This window comes from Parasteatoda tepidariorum, chromosome 2, assembly GCF_982258835.1.
Source record: "Parasteatoda tepidariorum strain Cologne lab strain chromosome 2, Ptep-v5.0, whole genome shotgun sequence".
Classification (NCBI taxonomy): domain Eukaryota; kingdom Metazoa; phylum Arthropoda; class Arachnida; order Araneae; family Theridiidae; genus Parasteatoda; species Parasteatoda tepidariorum.
The window spans coordinates 21,185,095-21,198,156 of NC_141756.1; the positions used below are offsets into that span (position 1 = coordinate 21,185,095).

Sequence of the window (13,062 nt, forward strand, 5' to 3'; positions counted from 1 at the left end):
TTTTAGTATTTCCTGATTAACAAAATAATGCATTTTCCTGATAACAAATTATACTACAATAATATCTTGGAAATCATGCTAAAGTAAAAAATTAAACAAAATAGTTTAGTATATTATCAGAAAAAAAATCTACTTGGTATCATAAAGAGTAAAAGATATAATGAAATAATTAGTGAATCACACGTGGTCAGATAATTAAAAATTTAATTTCACAACTAAGATAGTAGGACGACATTTAAGATACTGAGATATTTTAAGACACTAAAAAAATTGGTTACGTATTCCACAGCTTTTTATGTTCGGTATCTTTATCCACTTTGTAGTGACTTATAAAACATCAACACTATTTTAGATAATCTAAGTTGAAGTCCCAAGAAACAAAAAAAAGAAGACAATCAATAATTTATATTCTTTTTTCAAAAAAATAGTATGCTAAGTAAATAATCAGCTGTTTTGTATTAAATAATTTTAAACAGCTGAATGTTTTTAATTTCTTAACAAGGTTTTATTCTTAGCTAGCAGACAATAATTCTTTAAAAAAAACTTGACTATAATTTGAAAAGGAAACCTAAATTAAAGAAAATCTAAATTAAAGTTCTAAAAAAATTATTAGTATATTAATGAAGAAATAATAAACGTAAAATGGAAAAGAATAACAATTTTAAAATGTTAAAATTTTATTAAATAGTTGGTAAAATAGTTCTGCGATACACTTCCGGAAATTTCTTTTAAGATTAGGATGATATAGGGTAAACCAACAAATGAAGGAGCATTTCATAGATATTTCTTAGAAATAAGATTTTAAACGTTTTAATTTAGATTGATTGGTAAGAGTAGCTTACTACCTAACAATAGGAAGTCCTTTAACAATGCATTTAGTTATCTGGTCTTTGAGTCTTCTCTGGAAAAAGTTTTGAATTTGTTAGTATCTGTTCAACGCCTTGTTTCTTTGACAAAATTATAAGGTCAGTGTTTGTTGTTATCCGTTTAAACTACAATTAATTGCATATAATAATGCTTTTTCTTTTCATTGTGAAAAAAAGAATTCAAAATATGGTCATTGAAGTTACGTTTTATTTATTTTAAGCATCATAACATAAGCAAGTACTGAGATTAGGGGGTGTTTATTAACTGGATTACAGAACGATGAAAAACCAATGTATAAACAAGTGTTCCTTTACTGGGATTTTTTCAAGTTAATGAAAATAAAAGAAAAATTTTAATTTTCTTGTACCTTTTGTCATATTGTAAATAAAAATTATGTTAAAAATAAAAAGACAACAACTTCTAACCAGTGAAGGAACAGGCATGTTCCTTCACCGAGAATAGATTTCCCAGTGAATGAATAGTATGTGTGAAATATGATTTTACTGGGATAATTAGTAGTTCAGCGACATAGAGGACTCCTAAAATTCAGTTAAATGTTGTATGAATAGTTCCTATAACTATTTCATTTAAATATGCAAATTTAATTGCTAAATTTATTTAAAGAATTATAATAATAATTAATTTATTATTTATCTTTATAAATGTAGTGATTAGTTATTACATCATACCTTAGACTCCTTAATAAACTATGTTTATTAACTAAATATAACAACTAAATATAATAATAAAAGCTTGAATGGAATCTTTGCAGGATTTTGTGCCAATAATTAGCTAAATTATTATCCTATTGCCGTCTTTAATGTCCTAACGGGAACTGGTAGGAAAAATCCATTTAAAGACAATTATCTAGGTGAAAAATGGGTGAAGTTTTTTTAAGGTGACATCCACCGATAACTCAGTGCAATGCGAAGATAATTTCAAAAGGCAAAACTTCCCTTAGAGAATAATATTCAAAATACTGGTTTTAAGAACTTCAGAGAATCTTTAGGAGGGAAGTAGCCCTGGCATCCTTTTATAAAGTGATTGCATTTACAATGTGAATGAAACAAGAGTTGAATACTGCCCTTATACGGGAAAAATCTGCGGCCTTAAAAATTATAAGGATTTATATTCTAAAGTACCTAGGAAAGAAAAAGTACCTCCATTGGTAGTTTTTCCTTACAGAAGAATTCGTAGACATACTACAGAATCAGTCCCTGCTACATATTTCATTGGAAAAAGCTATTCATGAAATGAAACGATGACCGCAGCAACATTTTACAAATATATTGCAAATGTTTCTACCCATGGCTAATTAAAAATGCAATCAAATTCCTAATTTTGCTTTTTCTGGATAGGTATAAATCTCATATCAATTTGAAACTGAGCAAGTTCTGTTCCTCAAAACAAATTTTCTGGTTTAGTTTTCTACGTAATTCTTGGAAATCTCGTTAGATCTTGAAAACAAAAGAATTGCAAAACAATATGTCTAGAAAATTTTACATCCATTTTTAAATAAGATTTGAGGCATCAACTGATGAAGTTAAAATGCTTTTATGAAATGCGATATTTTTTCATTCGATGTAGAAAACGTTGACTGTAACAAATGCATGCAAAACAGACACCAAGAGTTTATGAGCAGGACAACTTATGAACAAAACACATGCTTCGAGAGTAACGATGCGCTATTTCTTCAGAAGCTTCAGAAGGAAATCTCACAAGTTATGTTGCAAATTTTTAAAGGAACATTGATAGAAAAGTTTAATCTCCCAAATATCCAATAGCCTGCGCTTTTCTCAATATTGAAGAATTTATTTCAAAAAGAACAATTGTATAATCAAATTTTGGCTCTGAAGCTGAGACAACTAACATTAATAATGAAAGTATCTTGAAAACCGATTTTGAGATAAGTCCTCTTGAGGCATTGTTAGTTGCAAAAACGATTGGTTTCATAAGTAACTACTAGATATAAGTCAATGAGAGATGGGTTTTACTCAAACTTCGAAACTCCTTTTTCTCATTTATTATCCAGTGAGGAATTCTGGAAATGGAACTGGAAAATCAAAAGAAATTTCGAAGATACATTTACATTGGCCAAAAATTTGGAAAAAAGAGGAAGGTTAAATCAAAAGAAAAAGAAATAAATTACTCATGACGAAGAGAAAAAAAATACTTAAAAAGATTTTAAAAAAAGCTTAAAAAATATGAGGAAAAGATTAAACAAAAAAATGATCGAATTATAATAATAATAAAAACGTCATCAGATTACACAATGATAAACATTCATAATTTAGAACGGACTATTAAACTGTGAGAAAAAAATGAAAAACATTTTTTTAAAATTAAGTATTCAAACATATTTTACTTTCCATTCCATGACTGAAAAAAAAGTAAAATTTTCCACATTAACTATGGTTATATGTCGTAATTCCAAGAAAAATCTTGTTTTTAGACATTTGTGTGGCCTATGGATTCCTAACGAGCATCAAACATTATCAAAATTAAGTGTTCATTCTCTGGAAAATTTAGTGTTTATTCACTGGTAAGAACTGTTCCTTCACTTGGTCATCTTACTAATTATTTAAACCACCAAAAGCTTAAAACAATATTATGTAAGTTATCTAACTTTTCTTACATAATTTGCATTTAATAACAAATATGTCGAAACCATCATTTAGCTAAAATTACAAATTTTGAAATTTTTATGAATTTTTTTAAAGGCAAGCTAAGCTTAAGTGTTCCTTCATTGTTCAGTTTACCCTATAAGATGTTGAGAAATTTGCGATGTTGTGAGAGATGTTTAAAAATGTTGATTACGTATTTTTATTAATATTTATAAAATATATATTCAAGAAATTGATAAATATATTATTCCAAATCTATGCATACGTATGTATATTATTGAAATTGTATCAATTATTGAAAAACAAAATAAAAAAAATAAAAAATAATCATATTAAATAAGCACAATCTGGTGTATTCTATCAGAAGCACGCTTTTTTAAAACTAGACATTTGTTGAATAAAGTGTTTTTTATTCAAAATTCTTTACTAAATTGCAAATAAATTATTAAATGACTAAAAAAGAAACATCGTATTTTATAGTGTGAAAGAAATAAAAATAAAAAGATTAGCAAACGATTATTAGCGAAAAAAATATGAATGAAATTTTAAGCTAAGCACGCGAAGTCAAGTTCCTCGCAAGTTTATCACATTTTAATATTAATTGCCCCAATTAGTTATTTCTTTATTGTCGCCAAATTATTTTTTTAAAATAATTAATTTTAATTTTTCTCAGCTTCTAATAAATAAAAACAGTTGAAACTTTAGATTTTTCAATTGAAAAATATGTAGATTAATATGGTATAAAAAAATTCATACCTTATAATTCAATATTTTTTCATCCTCACTTTAATTAAATAATAAAAAATAATAAATAATTATTAAAAATTATTTTTTGCATGAAATTATCTTTGGGTAAATGAGTTTTATGAGTGGGTGCAATTTTTTTTGAATTGCTTCATTAGTTTTGAAAATATGACTGAAAACGCAAAAAGCGAAATTAACATTAAGGGGTACGAACTTTGAATCGCTCTCCTGACCAAACTATGGGGACAACATTTCCCAGATTGCGGCTACCCCCTATATTTTGAAGATAAGAAATCCAAATATGTAAAAAAAAATGCATGTTTATTCAGAGAAAGTACGTTTTTGTGTCTGATTTCGTAACTTAATTAATAGTTAGCACTAATTAATTAGCATATTTGAGGTCACCCCCAGGAACCATTAAGATTGACACTTAGTTCGTGAAAATCCGATCATTAGAACGAAAGTTATTCAGGGTGATTCGTTTTTTTTTTTGCGGACTGTACCGCGCGCTAACCAATAGCGCCACTGGGGACAGATGTCCGAGTAAGAAAGAAAATTTCTATTACGAAGTGAACAAATCTAAAAACAATTGCATAAAAAAGGACACGAGGAGTCTGGTAATTGACGTTCTATCCTCTTAAGTAAAGAGTATCATTTTTAAATAAAATACATCTTTCCCAGGTGAGGATCGAACTCACAGCCTCGGCATTACTCGCAAGTACTGCACTATAAGTACCGCGCGCTAACCAATTGCGCCACTGGGGACAGATGACCAAGTAAGAAAGAAAACTTCTATTACGAAGTGAACAAATCTAAAAACAATTGCATAAAGAAGGACACGAGGAGTCTGGTAATTGACGTTCTATCCTCTTAAGTAAAGAGTATCATTTTTAAATAAAATACATCTTCCCCAGGTGAGGATCGAACTCACAGCCTCGGCATTACTCGCAAGTACTGCACTATAAGTACCGCGCGCTAACCAATTGCGCCACTGGGGACAGATGACCGAGTAAGAAAGAAAATTTCTATTACGAAGTGAACAAATCTAAAAACAATTGCATAAAAAAGGACACGAGGAGTCTGGTAATTGACGTTCTATCCTCTTAAGTAAAGAGTATCATTTTTAAATGAAATACATCTTTCCCAGGTGAGGATCGAACTCACAGCCTCGGCATTACTCGCAAGTACTGCACTATAAATACCGCGTGCTAACCAATTGCGCCACTGGGGACAGATGACCAAGTAAGAAAGAAAACTTCTATTACGAAGTGAACAAATCTAAAAACAATTGCATAAAAAAGGACACGAGGAGTCTGGTAATTGACGTTCTATCCTCTTAAGTAAAGAGTATCATTTTTAAATAAAATACATCTTCCCCAGGTGAGGATCGAACTCACAGCCTCGGCATTACTCGCAAGTACCGCGCGCTAACCAATAGCGCCACTGGGGACAGATGCCCGAGTAAGAAAGAAAATTTCTATTACGAAGTGAACAAATCTAAAAACAATTGCATAAAAAAGGACACGAGGAGTCTGGTAATTGACGTTCTATCCTCTTAAGTAAAGAGTATCATTTTTAAATAAAATACATCTTTCCCAGGTGAGGATCGAACTCACAGCCTCGGCATTACTCGCAAGTACTGCACTATAAGTACCGCGCGCTAACCAATAGCGCCACTGGGGACAGATGTCCGAGTAAGAAAGAAAATTTCTATTACGAAGTGAAAAAATCTAAAAACAATTGCATAAAAAAGGACACGAGGAGTCTGGTAATTGACGTTCTATCCTCTTAAGTAAAGAGTATCATTTTTAAATAAAATACATCTTCCCCAGGTGAGGATCGAACTCACAGCCTCGGCATTACTCGCAAGTACTGCACTATAAGTACCGCGCGCTAACCAATTGCGCTACTGGGGCAGATGACCGAGTAAGAAAGAAAATTTCTATTACGAAGTGAACAAATCTAAAAACAATTGCATAAAAAAGGACACGAGGAGTCTGGCAATTGACGTTCTATCCTCTTAAGTAAAGAGTATCATTTTTAAATAAAATACATCTTCCCCAGGTGAGGATCGAACTCACAGCCTCGGCATTACTCGCAAGTACTGCACTATAAGTACCGCGCGCTAACCAATTGCGCCACTGGGGACAGATGACCAAGTAAGAAAGAAAACTTCTATTACGAAGTGAACAAATCTAAAAACAATTGCATAAAAAAGGACACGAGGAGTCTGGTAATTGACGTTCTATCCTCTTAAGTAAAGAGTATCATTTTTAAATAAAATACATCTTCCCCAGGTGAGGATCGAACTCACAGCCTCGGCATTACTCGCAAGTACTGCACTATAAGTACCGCGCGCTAACCAATTGCGCCACTGGGGACAGATGACCAAGTAAGAAAGAAAACTTCTATTACGAAGTGAACAAATCTAAAAACAATTGCATAAAAAAGGACACGAGGAGTCTGGTAATTGACGTTCTATCCTCTTAAGTAAAGAGTATCATTTTTAAATGAAATACATCTTTCCCAGGTGAGGATCGAACTCACAGCCTCGGCATTACTCGCAAGTACTGCACTATAAGTACCGCGTGCTAACCAATTGCGCCACTGGGGACAGATGACCAAGTAAGAAAGAAAACTTCTATTACGAAGTGAACAAATCTAAAAACAATTGCATAAAAAAGGACACGAGGAGTCTGGTAATTGACGTTCTGTCCTCTTAAGTAAAGAGTATCATTTTTAAATAAAATACATCTTCCCCAGGTGAGGATCGAACTCACAGCCTCGGCATTACTCGCAAGTACTGCACTATAAGTACCGCGCGCTAACCAATAGCGCCACTGGGGACAGATGTCCGAGTAAGAAAGAAAATTTCTATTACGAAGTGAACAAATCTAAAAACAATTGCATAAAAAAGGACACGAGGAGTCTGGTAATTGACGTTCTATCCTCTTAAGTAAAGAGTATCATTTTTAAATAAAATACATCTTTCCCAGGTGAGGATCGAACTCACAGCCTCGGCATTACTCGCAAGTACTGCACTATAAGTACCGCGCGCTAACCAATTGCGCCACTGGGGACAGATGACCAAGTAAGAAAGAAAACTTCTATTACGAAGTGAACAAATCTAAAAACAATTGCATAAAGAAGGACACGAGGAGTCTGGTAATTGACGTTCTATCCTCTTAAGTAAAGAGTATCATTTTTAAATAAAATACATCTTCCCCAGGTGAGGATCGAACTCACAGCCTCGGCATTACTCGCAAGTACTGCACTATAAGTACCGCGCGCTAACCAATTGCGCCACTGGGGACAGATGACCGAGTAAGAAAGAAAATTTCTATTACGAAGTGAACAAATCTAAAAACAATTGCATAAAAAAGGACACGAGGAGTCTGGTAATTGACGTTCTATCCTCTTAAGTAAAGAGTATCATTTTTAAATGAAATACATCTTTCCCAGGTGAGGATCGAACTCACAGCCTCGGCATTACTCGCAAGTACTGCACTATAAGTACCGCGTGCTAACCAATTGCGCCACTGGGGACAGATGACCAAGTAAGAAAGAAAACTTCTATTACGAAGTGAACAAATCTAAAAACAATTGCATAAAAAAGGACACGAGGAGTCTGGTAATTGACGTTCTATCCTCTTAAGTAAAGAGTATCATTTTTAAATAAAATACATCTTCCCCAGGTGAGGATCGAACTCACAGCCTCGGCATTACTCGCAAGTACTGCACTATAAGTACCGCGCGCTAACCAATTGCGCCACTGGGGACAGATGACCAAGTAAGAAAGAAAACTTCTATTACGAAGTGAACAAATCTAAAAACAATTGCATAAAGAAGGACACGAGGAGTCTGGTAATTGACGTTCTATCCTCTTAAGTAAAGAGTATCATTTTTAAATAAAATACATCTTCCCCAGGTGAGGATCGAACTCACAGCCTCGGCATTACTCGCAAGTACTGCACTATAAGTACCGCGCGCTAACCAATTGCGCCACTGGGGACAGATGACCGAGTAAGAAAGAAAATTTCTATTACGAAGTGAACAAATCTAAAAACAATTGCATAAAAAAGGACACGAGGAGTCTGGTAATTGACGTTCTATCCTCTTAAGTAAAGAGTATCATTTTTAAATAAAATACATCTTCCCCAGGTGAGGATCGAACTCACAGCCTCGGCATTACTCGCAAGTACTGCACTATAAGTACCGCGCGCTAACCAATTGCGCCACTGGGGACAGATGACCAAGTAAGAAAGAAAACTTCTATTACGAAGTGAACAAATCTAAAAACAATTGCATAAAAAAGGACACGAGGAGTCTGGTAATTGACGTTCTATCCTCTTAAGTAAAGAGTATCATTTTTAAATGAAATACATCTTTCCCAGGTGAGGATCGAACTCACAGCCTCGGCATTACTCGCAAGTACTGCACTATAAGTACCGCGTGCTAACCAATTGCCCCACTGGGGACAGATGACCAAGTAAGAAAGAAAACTTCTATTACGAAGTGAACAAATCTAAAAACAATTGCATAAAAAAGGACACGAGGAGTCTGGTAATTGACGTTCTGTCCTCTTAAGTAAAGAGTATCATTTTTAAATAAAATACATCTTCCCCAGGTGAGGATCGAACTCACAGCCTCGGCATTACTCGCAAGTACTGCACTATAAGTACCGCGCGCTAACCAATAGCGCCACTGGGGACAGATGTCCGAGTAAGAAAGAAAATTTCTATTACGAAGTGAACAAATCTAAAAACAATTGCATAAAAAAGGACACGAGGAGTCTGGTAATTGACGTTCTATCCTCTTAAGTAAAGAGTATCATTTTTAAATAAAATACATCTTTCCCAGGTGAGGATCGAACTCACAGCCTCGGCATTACTCGCAAGTACTGCACTATAAGTACCGCGCGCTAACCAATTGCGCCACTGGGGACAGATGACCAAGTAAGAAAGAAAACTTCTATTACGAAGTGAACAAATCTAAAAACAATTGCATAAAGAAGGACACGAGGAGTCTGGTAATTGACGTTCTATCCTCTTAAGTAAAGAGTATCATTTTTAAATAAAATACATCTTCCCCAGGTGAGGATCGAACTCACAGCCTCGGCATTACTCGCAAGTACTGCACTATAAGTACCGCGCGCTAACCAATTGCGCCACTGGGGACAGATGACCGAGTAAGAAAGAAAATTTCTATTACGAAGTGAACAAATCTAAAAACAATTGCATAAAAAAGGACACGAGGAGTCTGGTAATTGACGTTCTATCCTCTTAAGTAAAGAGTATCATTTTTAAATGAAATACATCTTTCCCAGGTGAGGATCGAACTCACAGCCTCGGCATTACTCGCAAGTACTGCACTATAAGTACCGCGTGCTAACCAATTGCGCCACTGGGGACAGATGACCAAGTAAGAAAGAAAACTTCTATTACGAAGTGAACAAATCTAAAAACAATTGCATAAAAAAGGACACGAGGAGTCTGGTAATTGACGTTCTATCCTCTTAAGTAAAGAGTATCATTTTTAAATAAAATACATCTTCCCCAGGTGAGGATCGAACTCACAGCCTCGGCATTACTCGCAAGTACTGCACTATAAGTACCGCGCGCTAACCAATTGCGCCACTGGGGACAGATGACCAAGTAAGAAAGAAAACTTCTATTACGAAGTGAACAAATCTAAAAACAATTGCATAAAGAAGGACACGAGGAGTCTGGTAATTGACGTTCTATCCTCTTAAGTAAAGAGTATCATTTTTAAATAAAATACATCTTCCCCAGGTGAGGATCGAACTCACAGCCTCGGCATTACTCGCAAGTACTGCACTATAAGTACCGCGCGCTAACCAATTGCGCCACTGGGGACAGATGACCGAGTAAGAAAGAAAATTTCTATTACGAAGTGAACAAATCTAAAAACAATTGCATAAAAAAGGACACGAGGAGTCTGGTAATTGACGTTCTATCCTCTTAAGTAAAGAGTATCATTTTTAAATAAAATACATCTTCCCCAGGTGAGGATCGAACTCACAGCCTCAACATTACTCGCAAGTACTGCAATATAAGTACCACGCGCTAACCAATTGCGCCACTGGGGACAGATGACCGAGTAAGATAGAAAATTTCTATTACGAAGTGAACAAATCTAAAAACAATTGCATAAAAAAGGACACGAGGAGTCTGGCAATTGACGTTCTATCCTCTTAAGTAAAGAGTATCATTTTTAAATAAAATACATCTTCCCCAAGTAAGGATCGAACTCACAGCCTCGGCATTACTCGCAAGTACTGCACAATAAGTACCGCGCGCTAACCAATTGCGCCACTGGGGACAGATGACCGAGTAAGATAGAAAATTTCTATTACGAAGTGAACAAATCTAAAAACAATTGCATAAAAAAGGACACGAGGAGTCTGGCAATTGACGTTCTATCCACTTAAGTAAAGAGTATCATTTTTAAATGAAATACATCTTTCCCAGGTGAGGATCGAACTCACAGCCTCGGCATTACTCGCAAGTACTGCATTATAAGTACCGCGCGCTAACCAATTGCGCCACTGGGGACGGATGACCGAGTAAGAAAGAAAATTTCTATTACGAAGTGAACAAATCTAAAAACAATTGCATAAAAAAAGAAACGAGGAGTCTGGCAATTAACGTTCTATCCTCTTAAGTAAAGAGTATCATTTTTAAATAAAATACATCTTCCCCAGGTGAGGATCGAACTCACAGCCTCGGCATTACTCGCAAGTACTGCACTATAAGTACCGCGCGCTAACCAATTGCGCCACTGGGGACAGATGACCAAGTAAGAAAGAAAACTTCTATTACGAAGTGAACAAATCTAAAAACAATTGCCTAAAAAAGGACACGAGGAGTCTGGTAATTGACTTTCTATCCTCTTAAGTAAAGAGTATCATTTTTAAATAAAATACATCTTCCCCAGGTGAGGATCGAACTCACAGCCTCGGCATTACTCGCAAGTACTGCACTATAAGTACCGCACGCAAACCAATTGCGCCACTGGGGACAGATGTCCGAGTAAGAAAGAAAATTTCTATTACGAAGTGAACAAATCCGAAAACAATTGCATAAAAAAGGACACGAGGAGTCTGGTAATTGACGTTCTATCCTCATAAGTAAAGAATAACATTTTTAAATAAAATACATCTTCCCCAGGTGAGGATCGAACTCACAGCCTCGGCATTACTCGCAAGTACTGCACTATAAGTACCGCGCGCTAACCAATTGCGCCACTGGGGACAGTTGACCGAGTAAGAAAGAAAATTTCTATTACGAAGTGAACAAATCTAAAAACAATTGCATAAAAAAGGACACGAGGAGTCTGGTAATTGACGTTCTATCCTCATAAGTAAAGAGTATCATTTTTAAATGAAATTCATCTTCCCCAGGTGAGGATCGAACTCACAGCCTCGGCATTACTCGCAAGTACTGCACTATAAGTACCGCGCGCTAACCAATTGCGCCACTGGGGACAGATGACCGAGTAAGAAAGAAAATTTCTATTACGAAGTGAACAAATCTAAACACAATTGCCTAAAAAAGGACACGAGGAGTCTGGAAATTGACGTTCTATCCTCTTGAGTAAAGAGTATCATTTTTAAATGAAATACATCTTTCCCTGGTGAGGATCGAACTCACAGCCTCGGCATTACTCGCAAGTACTGCACTATAAGTTCCGCGCGCTAACCAATTGCGCCACTGGGGACAGATGACCGAGTAAGAAAGAAAATTTCTATTACGAAGTGAACAAATCTAAAAACAATTGCCTAAAAAACGACACGAGGAGTCTGGTAATTGACGTTCTATCCTCTTAAGTAAAGAGTATCATTTTTAAATAAAATACATCTTTCCCTGGTGATGATCGAACTCACAGCCTCGGCATTACTCGCAAGTACTGCACTATAAGTACCGCGCGCTAACCAATTGCGCCATTGGGGACAGATGACCGAGTAAGAAAGAAAATTTCTATTACGAAGTGAACAAATCTAAAAACAATTGCATAAAAAAGGACACGAGGAGTCTGGTAATTGACGTTCTATCCTCTTAAGTAAAGAGTATCATTTTTAAATAAAATACATCTTCCCCAGGTGAGGATCGAACTCACAGCCTCGGCATTACTCGCAAGTACTGCACTATAAGTACCGCGCGCTAACCAATTGCGCCACTGGGGACAGATGACCAAGTAAGAAAGAAAACTTCTATTACGAAGTGAACAAATCTAAAAACAATTGCCTAAAAAAGGACACGAGGAGTCTGGTAATTGACGTTCTATCCTCTTAAGTAAAGAGTATCATTTTTAAATAAAATACATCTTTCCCAGGTGAGGATCGAACTCACAGCCTCGGCATAACTCGCAAGTACTGCACTATAAGTACCGCGTGCTAACCAATTGCGCCACTGGGGACAGATGTCCGAGTAAGAAAGAAAATTTCTATTACGAAGTGAACAAATCTAAAAACAATTGCATAAAAAAGGACACGAGGAGTCTGGTAATTGACGTTCTATCCTCTTAAGTAAAGAGTATCATTTTTGAATAAAATACTTCTTCCCCAGGTGAGGATCGAACTCACAGCCTCGGCATTACTCGCAAGTACTGCACTATAAGTACCGCGCACTAACCAATAGCGCCACTGGGGACAGATGTCCGAGTAAGAAAGAAAATATCTATTACGAAGTGAACAAATCTAAAAACAATTGCATAAAAAAGGACACGAGGAGTCTGGTAATTGACGTTCTATCCTCATAAGTAAAGAGTATCATTTTTAAATAAAATACATCTTCCCCAGGTGAGG

The 13,062-nt window shown here is 35.4% G+C and overlaps 18 non-coding genes across 18 annotated transcripts; all 18 read right to left on the bottom strand.

Annotated features, from left to right (window-relative positions):
* Positions 1–4,908: 4,908 nt before the first annotated feature.
* Positions 4,909–5,000, bottom strand: TRNAI-UAU (transfer RNA isoleucine (anticodon UAU)). The gene is given in 2 exon segments: positions 4,909–4,944; positions 4,963–5,000. It is a non-coding gene; the product is annotated as a tRNA-Ile (tRNA).
* Positions 5,001–5,141: 141 nt separating this feature from the next.
* TRNAI-UAU (transfer RNA isoleucine (anticodon UAU)) lies at positions 5,142–5,233 on the bottom strand. Its single transcript is given in 2 exon segments — positions 5,142–5,177; positions 5,196–5,233. It is a non-coding gene; the product is annotated as a tRNA-Ile (tRNA).
* A 1,058-nt stretch (positions 5,234–6,291) lies between these two features.
* Positions 6,292–6,383, bottom strand: TRNAI-UAU (transfer RNA isoleucine (anticodon UAU)). The gene is given in 2 exon segments: positions 6,292–6,327; positions 6,346–6,383. It is a non-coding gene; the product is annotated as a tRNA-Ile (tRNA).
* A 141-nt stretch (positions 6,384–6,524) lies between these two features.
* Positions 6,525–6,616, bottom strand: TRNAI-UAU (transfer RNA isoleucine (anticodon UAU)). The gene is given in 2 exon segments: positions 6,525–6,560; positions 6,579–6,616. It is a non-coding gene; the product is annotated as a tRNA-Ile (tRNA).
* A 607-nt stretch (positions 6,617–7,223) lies between these two features.
* TRNAI-UAU (transfer RNA isoleucine (anticodon UAU)) lies at positions 7,224–7,315 on the bottom strand. Its single transcript is given in 2 exon segments — positions 7,224–7,259; positions 7,278–7,315. It is a non-coding gene; the product is annotated as a tRNA-Ile (tRNA).
* Positions 7,316–7,456: 141 nt separating this feature from the next.
* TRNAI-UAU (transfer RNA isoleucine (anticodon UAU)) lies at positions 7,457–7,548 on the bottom strand. Its single transcript is given in 2 exon segments — positions 7,457–7,492; positions 7,511–7,548. It is a non-coding gene; the product is annotated as a tRNA-Ile (tRNA).
* A 374-nt stretch (positions 7,549–7,922) lies between these two features.
* TRNAI-UAU (transfer RNA isoleucine (anticodon UAU)) lies at positions 7,923–8,014 on the bottom strand. The gene is given in 2 exon segments: positions 7,923–7,958; positions 7,977–8,014. It is a non-coding gene; the product is annotated as a tRNA-Ile (tRNA).
* A 141-nt stretch (positions 8,015–8,155) lies between these two features.
* TRNAI-UAU (transfer RNA isoleucine (anticodon UAU)) lies at positions 8,156–8,247 on the bottom strand. The gene is given in 2 exon segments: positions 8,156–8,191; positions 8,210–8,247. It is a non-coding gene; the product is annotated as a tRNA-Ile (tRNA).
* A 141-nt stretch (positions 8,248–8,388) lies between these two features.
* Positions 8,389–8,480, bottom strand: TRNAI-UAU (transfer RNA isoleucine (anticodon UAU)). The gene is given in 2 exon segments: positions 8,389–8,424; positions 8,443–8,480. It is a non-coding gene; the product is annotated as a tRNA-Ile (tRNA).
* Positions 8,481–9,087: 607 nt separating this feature from the next.
* TRNAI-UAU (transfer RNA isoleucine (anticodon UAU)) lies at positions 9,088–9,179 on the bottom strand. Its single transcript is given in 2 exon segments — positions 9,088–9,123; positions 9,142–9,179. It is a non-coding gene; the product is annotated as a tRNA-Ile (tRNA).
* Positions 9,180–9,320: 141 nt separating this feature from the next.
* On the bottom strand, positions 9,321–9,412 carry TRNAI-UAU (transfer RNA isoleucine (anticodon UAU)). The gene is given in 2 exon segments: positions 9,321–9,356; positions 9,375–9,412. It is a non-coding gene; the product is annotated as a tRNA-Ile (tRNA).
* A 374-nt stretch (positions 9,413–9,786) lies between these two features.
* TRNAI-UAU (transfer RNA isoleucine (anticodon UAU)) lies at positions 9,787–9,878 on the bottom strand. Its single transcript is given in 2 exon segments — positions 9,787–9,822; positions 9,841–9,878. It is a non-coding gene; the product is annotated as a tRNA-Ile (tRNA).
* A 141-nt stretch (positions 9,879–10,019) lies between these two features.
* TRNAI-UAU (transfer RNA isoleucine (anticodon UAU)) lies at positions 10,020–10,111 on the bottom strand. Its single transcript is given in 2 exon segments — positions 10,020–10,055; positions 10,074–10,111. It is a non-coding gene; the product is annotated as a tRNA-Ile (tRNA).
* A 607-nt stretch (positions 10,112–10,718) lies between these two features.
* Positions 10,719–10,810, bottom strand: TRNAI-UAU (transfer RNA isoleucine (anticodon UAU)). Its single transcript is given in 2 exon segments — positions 10,719–10,754; positions 10,773–10,810. It is a non-coding gene; the product is annotated as a tRNA-Ile (tRNA).
* A 141-nt stretch (positions 10,811–10,951) lies between these two features.
* Positions 10,952–11,043, bottom strand: TRNAI-UAU (transfer RNA isoleucine (anticodon UAU)). The gene is given in 2 exon segments: positions 10,952–10,987; positions 11,006–11,043. It is a non-coding gene; the product is annotated as a tRNA-Ile (tRNA).
* Positions 11,044–11,417: 374 nt separating this feature from the next.
* On the bottom strand, positions 11,418–11,509 carry TRNAI-UAU (transfer RNA isoleucine (anticodon UAU)). The gene is given in 2 exon segments: positions 11,418–11,453; positions 11,472–11,509. It is a non-coding gene; the product is annotated as a tRNA-Ile (tRNA).
* A 141-nt stretch (positions 11,510–11,650) lies between these two features.
* Positions 11,651–11,742, bottom strand: TRNAI-UAU (transfer RNA isoleucine (anticodon UAU)). Its single transcript is given in 2 exon segments — positions 11,651–11,686; positions 11,705–11,742. It is a non-coding gene; the product is annotated as a tRNA-Ile (tRNA).
* Positions 11,743–12,349: 607 nt separating this feature from the next.
* On the bottom strand, positions 12,350–12,441 carry TRNAI-UAU (transfer RNA isoleucine (anticodon UAU)). The gene is given in 2 exon segments: positions 12,350–12,385; positions 12,404–12,441. It is a non-coding gene; the product is annotated as a tRNA-Ile (tRNA).
* Between the last annotated feature and the right edge of the window lie 621 nt (positions 12,442–13,062).